We start from the raw sequence: 13,157 nt of genomic DNA on the forward strand, positions 1-13,157 counted from the left end.
AATACTAGGAAGGCATGGCTAGTGCAGCAGCAAGGGGAAACACAAAGTAAGGTGATTTGTTATTGCCTGCACAAAAGACTAAGCATTTTTCACCACTGCTGCATCCTTTTTTTAACATCCCAGCCCTTCCATCATGCCCCGTGTTTCTTAGCACAGACAAGAAAGGGTTGTTGAAAGAGCTGTGGGCCATAGAGTGCACATGGCAGGCATGGCATATGGCACACCAATGGCTCTATTGTCCAGGCCAGGACCACAGAGGAATGAAACATTGCTGACTTTAACTCAATAGTGGTCTTGGCTAATGAGAAGGAATCCAGTGTAATTTATTCTCGTCCTGGGGAGGGGGAGACAGGAACAAACTACAAAACCAAAGCAATATATATATGCTTTTTAACCACTTACAGAATAAGGAAAAAAAAAAAAAAGCTGTCTGATATTGGCTATGCAACATAAACCAGCATAACTCTCTAGAGTTCTTAGAACCACAATGGTAGAACTTATTCAAATTCTGGGTCTTTTTCATATAGTAGTAAAGATTAGGTGTCAGCTGAATTAGCATTTAAACTAACTCTTGTAGTCAATACAGCAGGATTAACTGCAAATTACAATCTTCAGTTCACTTTTTCATTGTAATTCACCCATTGTGAAATTTTGCCGCATTCAATAGATATTTTTTTAATACAAACAAGATTTCTTTTCACCTAGAATACAGCTAATATTCAGCTGTAAGAGAGATGGTTAGCTGTTATAAAACTGTAACAGCTAAATTCATACTTGAAGATATATAACTGAGTTTTTAAATACACTAATATATATTTTTTCAGCTGGAATAAATGGCCATAATTTTAATAAAAAGTTATTTTGCACCCTCCATTGTGCTGCTTTGGTCTTTTAAAGTGTATTTAATGTTGTGATTTGTTTCTGGAAGACAAAAAAAAAGAGTTCAGTAAAATGTGCTAAAAAGGCACAATTATGTTCTCCTAAGTACAATTAAGAACATCAGAGGAAGAATGATAACAGTTATTGGACCGTGCATGAAATTTTTTTTTTTTTTTTTAGGTGGTATTTGGTTTATAAAAGATTGAGAAACTATTCTAAAATCTATGAGTGTAGGAGCTCTTTCTCATCACTAGGTCGAGCTATTACTTCAAAATAAGAAGCCATTGCCCTGCTAGAACTATTGTTATCAGAAATAGAGGTGTAGAACAAATACAGCAAAGGTCTGCAGTGAAATAATTAGACTGGCTGATGTAACCTTTGCAGTGTGGAAAATAAACAGCTGCACTACCACACACATGCTAAGTAAATTATTTCTGTAAAAGAAAAGAAATTAATAATGAAAGCAATTTCTCCCCATTTTCTCACAGAGGCACACATTAAAATAGAGTTCACTTCTCTAAGTTTGCTTACTAAGACACAGTATGTCTTAATAATGGTATTAATTCACCAGCACTGAAGTCTTCAAAGGTTGTATAGTTATTATAGCTACTTGCACTCACTTTTTACTAGGAATTGGTTCTGAATTCTGTACAGAACAATTTCTGTTGTTGTCACTGTTGTTATATAAACAGTAAAAATCTGCTGTCTCTCCTCCCAGTACTTCCTTAGCTAGAAACTAACAACAGACTTCATAAAAATAGCTTTGTCTTTTATACATAAAAGATGAAAGAGAAGTCTTCCTGATTTAAAAGCAAAGAAAACCAATTCTAAAGGAGCTCAAATGCAGTATCCATTCAAAAGGATTAAAATACCTAAATAGTGAATGACTGCAAAGAAGAGTTAGTTCTGCATTCTAATTCTTACTGAACAATATCTCATCTCTTATTATGGATAAGAATGTGTTTTCTAGTATAAATGCCAACATTTTTATTAAGCTTTTTTCCCAAAGAAAAGAAACCTGAGCCAACTAAAATTTTCTGTCAATTCTCATAGAAATACAATTATATAAGGAGTTTACTTTATAGCAGCATAACTTTGAATCTTGTTGTAGTTAACTGCAACCCTTAGAATCTCTTTACTTTTGCCAGGTACCAGATGGGCAAATGAAAGGATCTGTCTGCAAGAGTTGGCTACTCCTCAATCTGTTCTGAAATTTATCTCTTATTGGAGTTTTTATTATGAGAGAACATATTATTTTATTTCTACTGTAGGATTTGACAGAAAAAATATCTGCACTTGTCCTAACTTTTAAGTAGTGTGCATACGTAAAACAAATGGGAAAACACTTATCTATACAGAAATATATCAGCAACAAGAATAAAGAGAGACACACATTTTTCTTAAGTGCTTAAAGGTTTACAAAGCTATTTCTACAAATAAATCAGAGCCAGAAAATAAAGTATGGGAGGCTAATTATTAACACACTCATTGGCGTGATGTATGTCCCTGCCAGGTAGTATTTCCTTGAGAAAATCTCTGGGCAAGGTAATAAAGTAACATTTGCCAAGAATTATTTCTAAAGAGCAGGACAAGGCTGAGGTTTGGGTCCATCCAGGAGAATCCCAGCAGACTTCCTAGCCAGTCGGTGGTTCTGTATGCCTGCTCATCATGTTCCACAGCACTGAAAATGAGTTTCTCAGTTTTATGATACAAAAATCTCATTCTGATGGGCAACCACACAGCTTTCAATTTACTTTGAACTGAAAAATTGTGAAATATCTCTGTCAAAGAATGGTCCCTGGCACTGTTTCATCTTTAGAAACAGAACTGTAGAGCATTTTGAAGTGGGCTTTGGGACAGGTCTATAAGCAGGACAGAAACATTGTGACAAGTGCTTTTCTTGCAGTCTCCAGAATGAGAGCCCATTACATTTTGTCTGGTATTTTCAATGAAAATACAAAGACATTTAATATCTTTTATTTTAATAACGAAAAAATATTCCCTTTACTTCAAACTTTTTAGAAGTGTTCTTTTGAATTTCGCATTTTTATCAAGATCTGGTGATTAATTCCTTATTCTGCCACTTGAAATGTACAGCCTGAATTTTTGGCACATGCTGAATACTAATCTACACTGAATACCAATCTGGAACTTCACAATGGCTCATTTTAAGTCAATTATTTGTAGCAGGGAGATCTGGTTAGCAGGAACAGCAGCACAGAGATTGTACAATTGTTTAAATGAAGACAGTACTTCTAATTTCACTGATGTGTATTATTCCACTCCTGGCAGTTCCACTATTGTTTGTGCAAGAAACACAGTGGGTAAAGTTCCGTGTCATAACAGGATTCAGACTTCCAGCCAGCTGGTGTTCTTACTGGTAAAAGGAAGGTGGAGTGATACACTCATATTTCTTTATCATATTTAGATACACTTTATCACCCACAGTAATCTTACCACAGTAAATAATTCAGTTTTACAGCTCCATGTATGGGTTTGACTGTTTCCAGACTCCCCACCAAATTGCGTCCATGGTGCGTCCTGCCCCAAGTCCAGTGGGCAAAGGTGTGGTGAAATGAAACTCCATTCATTTTTCTAAAGGTCTTTGTTCTGTTCTAAGATTTAGGGATAGTATGTGTAATTCTCAAACTTGATCTGGTTCAGTGTGCCTGCAACTACAACTTGTGGGTTCATAAGTGGGCACAGAATGGATTAATAGGTTTTTTAGAAAATAATGGCCTTACTAAGTCTGAATGGTCAAGTTAGTGAGATCTTTTATAAATAATATTAAACAAGTAAGGCATTCAATTTAATCTGGCTCTTTGATCAAATAGGAGTGAAAAGAAAACACAAAGTAGCTTTCACTCAAAATACATGGAAATTATTTATATAATATATATTTTCATGGTCTTGCTAATGACCTGTAAAAGCAATGGCATAAATGGATTCAATATAACACTATAACACTATTTAAAATTAAACAAAATGTTAAGAAAACATCATTCCTTAACAACCATTAGCTTGTAGAAAGCTATCTACAGAAGGCAATCAGTTTCACCACAGATATTTATTAGATGCCAATTATATATTGTTTTGGTTTGAAAAGACAGGTGTTTGCTAAGGAAGGCAAGAGCCTTCCTTGAAATGGAAAATGTAAACCCTCTCCCTCGGAATTATTATAATTTTTGGAATTAAGAGGTTCTTAGGTAGAGATATGGGAATAACAGTTCTTTACTAGGAAAATTTTAAAATACAAATGTGTGAAAAATGCCAATCACTTGTTTTTCAAATTTTTAAAAGTTTAATTGTAATAAAATGGTTATAACCATTTTATAGTATATAAAATAGTAATAGTAATATAATTAGAGTAATAAAATTTGAACGGTTGAGATTAGGACAATATGAGACAATAAAAACAAAGAGTTATGGATGTCTAGCTACCTTTTTATGGGCAACACAAGACTGAAAAAGGACACCCGTTAACAAAGGATTAACCCTTAAAAATGATAGCCTGTTGCATATTCATATACTTCATACATGATGCATAAATTCTATTCAAATAAAGTATTCTGTCTTTTCATCATCAAATTCTCCTCTTAATCATAACAGCTTCTTTTTGACTGAACCAGGCGGGAAGAAGTTTGTTTCTCCTGATAAAAGAGCAATAAATTCTCTTTCTCTGAAAGATGTAGGTGTCCTGCAGCCACCATCTAGTGGGAGCACCTCATTCCTTTCTAAAAAGAAAACATTCCACATACATAGTTCCTATTTTAACTACAAAAGTTACCTTTTAACTATGAAACTACATTTACCATACTGTTAAAATGTTAATACAGCATAAATTTCTAACATAACACATATACTATTCATTTTAATATTTGCAAAAAGCCAATCATAAAATACACATTTTTCACAAAATGCAGTAGTACCAACAAAACCACTGACAGAGTCAGGATACAACTTGACACCCTGTGGGTCAGGGAGGTGGTAGCAGTCCAGTGAATGGTGGCTGCAGTCCTGCAGTGACAGGTGCGGTTCTGTTGAAGTAGTGATCCTGTAGAAGGGTGTAGTTTTCACTTAAGGTTGTCTGGTTGTGTAGATGGGGCTGGTCTTCCTCTGGGAATGCAGTCAAGAAGAAAGCTGCTCTTGGAATTTAGTGGGGAAAGGCTGTTCCTCTGGCAATCCAGTAGAAAAGGCTTTTTCTATTGTTCTAAATCTCAGATTATATCTAGGTAGGAATGCTTGGTTCTTCTCTTTGGGCTGGAGCATCTCATAATGGGATGATGTAATTTTTACTAGTCATGTAGTAACACTCAATGGCCCATTAACAGAAGATATCTCCCCGGAAGGAGGATTGGTTGTGGAAGATATAAACTGCCCAATTAACAGAGGATAACTACCCTGCTTTTAACAGATGGTAATTGAATACACACCCAACTAAACTTGAGACTCATATTTAGATGATATGTCTGTAGTCAGTGACTTGCCAAATTGCAGAGCCTCACAGCAGCTGTTGCATTTTGCCTTCTGCCTTAACTTTGTGTGAGCTTTCCTATCTAAAAACCTGTGCTTCCAGACTCCACTGCACAGAAATGGGGAGAGTTGAGAGCAGTAGCTGGTGTTTGAGTGGGCTTTTATGGAAGGTCTGTACTCCAGAGTGCCCTCCAGAGGGTGTAAGCACTGAAATGCCCAGACAATTTTCTCACAGAGACCTCCCAAGTGATGAGCAGAGGGATTAAGGGCCTGCTACTCTGCTTTTGCCCTGCTTGAAACAATATTTACGTTGAATATGGCTGGCCCTCCTAGGTAGGGGAAGGTCTCATTTTTTGTGTTTACCAATGTGAAGATCAAAGGGATTGATTGCTTTTAAAATTAAAATACTAGAAATTTAATTTTCCTTTCATTTGTTCCTAGCCATGTGCTGGAAGGTAGGTGGCATGAATCTCCTTGCTATATTACTGTGATGTAACTGTATCCCCCAACACTGCTCGGCTTTCTCAGCAGCTGAGGAGAATCTCCCACAGCAGTGCTACATTTGTGTAGAAAGGGACTGTGGTCATGTTGATCTGCATGTGGAAGCAGGACAGAGCACCAGGCTGCTCCCCCTTCTGCCTCAGAACAAGAGAACAGCTTTGCCCTTGACCATCCACCCAGAGGCAGTGTGTGGAGCAAGGCAGTGCTGCAGAGAAGCTGTGGAAGTGTTTGCTACCTTTACACATGCAAGGCAGTCCCTTGGAGGGGCCTGTTTCCCTACCCTGAACTGTAAGAGATTGCTGCTAGAGAGCTGTAAGAGAGACAGCTCATCTCTCCCTGAGCGAAAAAAAAACAACCAAAAAAACCTGCTTGTGTATGTGGTATGTAAATATCTCCATAAAATATTAAACAGCCATTACAATATGTCCAAACCAGTCACATTTGTTAAAACAAACTTTTTGTAGCACTGTTAATAAGGAAGATGTGGCTTTTGTTAAGTTACAGCACATTCTACCTTCTTTCTGAAATTTTCTTCTCAAACTAGCCTAACAGAGTGAAACAGCTCAATGAACATGTCAGTTTGAAAAAAGTGTAGCACTTCATGCATAAATGTATAGGTGTGTGATATACATAGGCCACAGTCCTTGATAGAAAAACTCATGTGATGCAAGACCAGGGTTTATAGTTCACTGGGCAAAATGGAACTCTTGTATTCAACTCAGACATGCTGCATTATCTGTAATATAAAACAGTTTGAAAACTTCACTTAATCCATTTTGGGAATAGAGCATGCACTGGACATGGGATGGACAGTAATTATATCCAGATTTGTGGGGGTGACAAAAAGGGAAACAAGAAGATAGATACATACCCTTTTTTGTTGTTGGTTTACATCTTTGCAATTGCCATTGTCTTCGTTATTGTTCATTGTTGACTTTCTCAATGCAAATCAAACTTCTGCCCTTACAGAAGCCTGCCCTTTCTTCTGATGAAACTAGTTCAAGAAGATACTATTCACCAAGTCGCTTGTAATTTTTATTTAAAGGGGGTAGCAGAGTGGGATGGGGCAGGAATGAGAAACTGTGACCCAGAGTAATGTGGGAGTTTCCTAAATTGGTACATTCAATGCCAAAAATAGGTTAGAAACTGTTGTAAAATAGTTGATAATTGTCACTGCCATATTTTCTGAAAAATCCCTTTACCAGGATTTCTTCTCCTGTGAAACTGAGAAGCCTCAGAGAAAAATGAAAACAATATTATCTCCTTTGCTTCTCCTGTGTTTTGCTGCTTTGGAATGGGGTTTGGAGATTGTTTATCCAACATGTGAATTATTTTTACTTAATGACCAATCACAGTCCAGCCGTGTTGGACTCTGAAGAGAGAATCACGGGTTTTCATTATCATTCTTTCTAGCCTTCTGTATGTATCCTTTCTCTACTCTTTTAGTATAGTTTTAGTTTAAGTATACTTTAATATTATATAATACAATAACATAATAAATTAGCCTTCTAAGAACATGGAGTCAGATTCATCAATTTCTTTCCTTCAACAGGGATCCCAGAAACTACCACAGATAATTGTTAAGCACGTACTGTTAGTTTGGTTACTATAATGTAAAAAGGGTTAAAAAGGTAGTTATAAGAAATATAAGAAATACAGTTCTCAATGTATTACACCTAAGTAAAGTGCACCACCGCCCACAAGCAAAACGAGCCAGGCTGGAAAGAAATGTAATGGGCCAATCAAGCGCCTTAAACCTTCATGCAAATGAAGAATTCAAAGAGAAACCAATCCAAACGGATAGAAAACAGGAAAAAAGGGGGTATCTGACCCACTGACCCAGTGCTGCTCCACCTGGAACATTGGGGACATCGCTGCTGAAGAAGACCCAGCACTGGTGCTGCAGCATCTTCGACGGGAACACTCCTGCTCAACCTGCAGCCCCCATGCTTTAGGCCTCTTTTTGTTATAATAAACACTGAAATCACTTTAGTATTGGGAGCGTGGGCCCATTTTTAACAGCTTGGGAACTCATACGAGACCAAACTCACCCAAACAAAGGATGGGACAGCCGCCTGTCCTCCATGGAGGGACCTTGCGTCGGTATCCGGGAAGAAGGCCTGAGGGCAGTAAGTATCACCTAACCACCCTCTGGGGAGGGCCCGAGGGAACGGAGGTGAGTGAGTGTGTGTGAAGAGCATGTTTGAGACAGGGCCAGCAGCTCAAGCAGCTTGGAGTCCCAACGTGAGTGAGGACATAGGTACAACCTAGTACCATGGTTCCGGCCCTCTGCGAGGACACCAGCTGGGAATGGAGGGAAGCAAAAGAGGGAAGACCGAGTGAGGCGGCCCCCTACCCCTCCTTGTTGTGGCACCCAGGCAGGCCTCATTAAAGCCTGATAAACCATTGTTTCCCGGGCTTGTGGGGACTGTGGGGAAAGAGTGAGTTACATGCAAATCAGCTTCATCTTCCCGGCTGGGTAGGGGTTGTGGATAAAGATCTAAGTGACCCGCAAATCAGCCTCAGCTTCTCGGGCATGTGAGAGCTGTGGCAAAGGTTTGCGTGACACACAGACAACCTCACAGGTGAACTGACACCAGAGGTGACCAGGTTTAGGGTCCTTCCCAGAGACCCAGCAGTACTGAAGCCTGGAGAGGCTGATCCCAAGGCGATGGGGGCCACAATATCGTAGGACCTTTATAGCACCGTGGCTGCGAGGCGCGGTCAGGAGGCCCATTCCTCAGCGTACGGGTGGTGGGAAGTCCAGCTTGGGCAAGGCGTGGAGGTCCAAACCCCTGACTGTGAGGCTATCTCTAGGGAAGAGAGATAGCCAAACCTTGGGGGAAGTAGAAGGAGTCAGGGTAGGGGCCTACGTGGACCAGTGATCCTCTGGCAACAGGGGTCTACTTCGTGCAAGTCTAAGAGGTTTGCCAATGTTTCCTTCCTCTGTTCAATAAAAGCAAAGGGAAATTTATGGAGTGTGAACTTAGGTCAGTGGGGAAACTTAGTGTGTCAGTACTTAAGGTTCTGGGGTGTTCAAAAAAGGTACCTTGCATAGTCCGGGTGGGCAAGGCACAAAGAACCAAAAACTCAGTTAAGCAGAAGTTGAGAAGTATGAATGAACAGGCCTGAGGGTGTGAATGAAAGTGTGAGTGAATGTGAGATAAGAGTGTTGCTCCTGCAGCGTGTGCAACTGACAAAGAGTAAGTGCTCCTTAGATAAGAGTGCCCAAGGACACCAAAGTCGATAGCTGCAAGGACACTTGTTGCACACAGAAAAAGAGATTAGGAGGACATATCTCTCTTAAGTTAAAAAAGGAATAAAACAGAACTTCTAAAGGGGCCGTTTACGGTAAGCAGTTTTTTACCGTCCAGAAAGCTTATAGTAACTGAAAGTTACCATGGGTCAGGGCCATAGTACATGAGGAGGGTGACAAAGGAAAAAGAATAAAAATATTCCTTCTGAAAGCCCCCTTGGTGATATACTGGATGACTAGAATAACTGGGAAACAACTAAAAAGTTAGATCAAGTGAGGATGGTTTATTATTGTGTGGAACTTTGGCCAAACAAAAATTTTAAAGTAGCCCCGGGAATAAAGTGGGAGGATCAAAAGTGGGTGAATCAAACCTTAAAGAATATCTTAACAAAAGTGGTCTTAGAAACCTAACGGAATTGGGTCAAATGTTTACCATTAGCCCTATTATGAATAAGAACAAGACCCAGAACCCATCTAGGGGTCTCTCCTTACGAAATGTTGTTTGGCCTGCCTTTCTTGCTTACCCCATACAATACTGGGGAACATCTAGAGGGGAGGGCAACAATGCAAAAATATATAGAAACAGTAATGTTTATATATGTAATTCATGCTGTTTAGAATATAAAATAAATACATGTTATAATGTTTAGAAGAAATATGTAGGGATGATTTAAACTCACATGTGGGGTCTGAGGAATGCTACGGAAAGACCGCATACCATTACGACATTGCAGCCGACAGCAGGAAGGGATCTAATTTACAATCGAGGACCTGGCCTGGGTGGAGACCAACTGCACCTGAATGATTATTGCTCGAGATCAAGATAGTGAGAGCTATTGGAGAATTGCATTCAAATGTCAAGTTCCTGCAACCTCACCACCAGCCATCACTACCTGCCAGGAACTACGCTGTCAAACACAACCCAGAGGAAGGGGACAACGTGATTATGCTTGACCAGCAATCATTGCTGGCCAGGAACTGCATTCTCCAGTCCATCTCGAAGAAAGGAAACAACATGAATATGATTGACTATGAAAAGAACAAGAGAGACTCTGCCTCGGGCCAGAAAAACAGTATAAAAACAGGCTGTATCAGCCCACATTTGTGAAAAGAGGGGGTCTGATGCAATAGAGATTGGACCAGTGTTCACCCAGCGCCGATCCCGGAGTCGACACTGTCCCTTTGATTGTGGCTATCGAGACTGTACATCAGTCACAAAATAAAATGTATCTTTATTAATTATTAATTTGGCTTTATTGATTTTTACTTATAACAAGTAACAACAGGCCTATAAGAACTAAGGGAAAAGGGCTACCTTCCCCAAACTTCCCCACTGAACTGTAAAATACATGGTATTAACCTGGGAAACTGGGTATTGATTAAATCATGGAAAAACCCTCCACTAACTGCTTGCCTTGAAAGCCCCTTCCAGGTGCTGCTTACAACAAACACAGCAGTAAGAACAAAGGAGCAGGGGTGGACTCATGCAAGTCGAGTGAAGGGTCCAGCACAAGCCCCAGCTGAGGCAAGCGAATGGACTATAGCCAGCAGAGATGATGAAAACTTGAAATTGGTCCTGAGGAAAACACTGAAAGAAGCACAACCCTGAACACAACCCCCCAAGGGAAACATCTATATTGTTATCCTTATATCGTTAAAGTTTGTTAATGTTTATTATAGTTATAGTGTAAATTTAAATTTTGTTCAGCTAAGAATTGACAATCAAAATAACATCTCGGTTTCTGGTAATGTTCCATAGAACACTCTTCTTGCAGCCCTAATTGGGACCAAATTGAGGGAAGGGAGTCGGTACGATAAGGGTCATGGCAGAATGTCTCCAGAAGAAGGGAAAACCAGAGGTGGGAGGCAAGACTGGATTGGGAACTACCTCCAGGAAATACTCTCAGGGCACCGAGAAAACCCCTGTGGTTCAAGAGGTGAGGAGGCCAGCCCGTACCAGACTCCCACTGGTAGCAATGCTACTACTCATCCACTTCAGAGGAAGTGAGAAAACGCTTGTGGGAAGCATTGCTATCCCTTGTACAGAGGAGATACAGTAAGTGTATTAATCAGAGTACACAAACATGAATCCCAAATGTATTGATCATTCCCAGTTAACAACCTGTAAAGAAGATAATAAAATATATTGGCTAGCTAAAAATATTGCAAACCCAAGCCAGAGGATGTCAGGAGAGTGCCCTATGAAAGAAAGATGGGTATGTTTTGAACAAGAAAGTGAAACCAACTTAGAGGATATATTCAAAGGGAAGGAAGTGCAATTGAAAAGACAAAGGGATAGAGAGGGACAAATATATGGTAAGAATATTTTTATTGATATGGTATTATCGAATCTTTTATGGAAAAGATTACAAAATATTTTAATTTGACTGATTTTTGGGGGTGTGGGGGGACACACTTATGTGAAATTTGGCCATGGGATCCATTTAGGTCCCCTAGTCATTTTAAAATGGAGTGCATCAAGAAAAAGCATGGTAGTACCCAAAAGAAGGGAAGGAGAGTTAAAGCTAAAATCAACAATAATAGGAGAAGAGTGTTTGTCAAGAAAAGGGAAAATGTATACTATAGAAGTAGGAGAAATGCCATGTAAGAGATATCTAGCAGCAAATGGCACACATACAAGGTGGATCCCAGAAACCCACCATTCATATTGGTCAATAGAAAAAACTGAAAGTAGATGCGTATACAGTGAAAAAGAAAAAAATGTTTGAATGCCTAGGAGATTATATCAACCCATTCTGGGCAATAGAAACCCTATCCAAATATTGGAAACATATAACAAATCAAGATTCTAATTTCTGGAATGCACCTAAAAATTTATTTTGTATCTGTGGCAACACAGGCAACACAGCGTATGTGAAATTACCGGGAGGGTGGACCAGGAGTTGCACAATTCTTACTGCCTAAGGATGCAAAGTCAAACTTTGGAGTGCCAGTATATGATGACCTGGCCAGAAAGAAAATGCATTTATTGGGCAGAACCCAAAATTGGAACAATGAAATTTGGACCCCAAAAGATTAATGATACTTATGGGCCTGCTACCTTGGGCCGGAGCCAAGATGGAGCCTGAGGGTCCAGAACTGCAGTATATATGCTCAGTTGAATCACCCATTTACAAGCAGTACTTGAAATAATGTCCAATCAAACAACTCTGACCACTGCTCTCTTAAACCAGCTACAAAAACAAACACGTTCATCGATTTACCAGATCTGGTTGGCAGTGGATTACCTCCTTGCAGAGGAAGGAGGGATCTATGGGAAATTTAATACTTCAGAATGCTGCTGGAGATTGATGACCACAGTCATGTAATTAAAAACATTACTCAAAATATTAGAAAACTAACCTATGTTGGAACACAAAAATGGACCCCTTGTCTGGAGGATCTGATTGGTGGGACAATTCGTTCGCCTGGAACGGTAAATAGTGGAAGAAATTGGTCTTTTTTGTGGTGTGTGCACTAGCAAGTGTAATATCTTTACCATGTTCAATTCCATGTCTAGTCCGGATAGTAACCAGCATTGTCCAGAGCAGCATCATGCTGCAAGGTAATGTAGAAGGGAAAAATGTAATGTTAATAAAAGAACAGAGTGATCAGAATGCCAGAGATATGCTTGAACAGTATGAGAAACTGAGAAAAGCAGAAGTTGAACTTTAAAATGTTGATGCAGGCTGAAAGCCTGATCAAGCAGTTAGAGGGGGGAATTGTCAAAAAGAGGTTAGAAACTATTGTAAAATAGTTGATAATTGTTAAGCATGTACTGTTAGTTTGGTTATTTTATTGTAAACGGGGTTAAAAGGGTAATTATAAGAAATACAGTACTCAATGTATTACACCTAAGTAAAGCGCACCACCTCCCCAAGTAAATAAGCCAGGCTGGAAAGAAATGTAATGGGCCAATCAAGTGCCTTAAACCTTCATGCAAATGAAGGATCCAAACAGAAACCAATCCAAAGGGACAGAAAACAGGATAAAAGGGGACATCTGACCCAGTGCTGCTCCACCTGGAACACTGGGGACATTGCTGCTG

At 39.5% G+C, this 13,157-nt stretch overlaps 1 long non-coding RNA gene across 2 annotated transcripts; it reads left to right on the forward strand.

The window, feature by feature from the left end:
* Nucleotides 1-1,907: 1,907 nt before the first annotated feature.
* LOC135295039 (uncharacterized) lies at nt 1,908-10,351 on the forward strand. 2 transcript variants are annotated; one of them, XR_010357088.1, is made up of 2 exons: nt 1,908-9,204; nt 9,760-10,351. It is a non-coding gene; the product is annotated as an uncharacterized LOC135295039 (long non-coding RNA). The 2 variants fall into 2 exon arrangements; XR_010357089.1 differs by having other exon boundaries at nt 9,844-10,351.
* Nucleotides 10,352-13,157: the final 2,806 nt, after the last annotated feature.

This window comes from Passer domesticus, chromosome 1, assembly GCF_036417665.1.
Source record: "Passer domesticus isolate bPasDom1 chromosome 1, bPasDom1.hap1, whole genome shotgun sequence".
In the NCBI taxonomy this organism is placed as follows: domain Eukaryota; kingdom Metazoa; phylum Chordata; class Aves; order Passeriformes; family Passeridae; genus Passer; species Passer domesticus.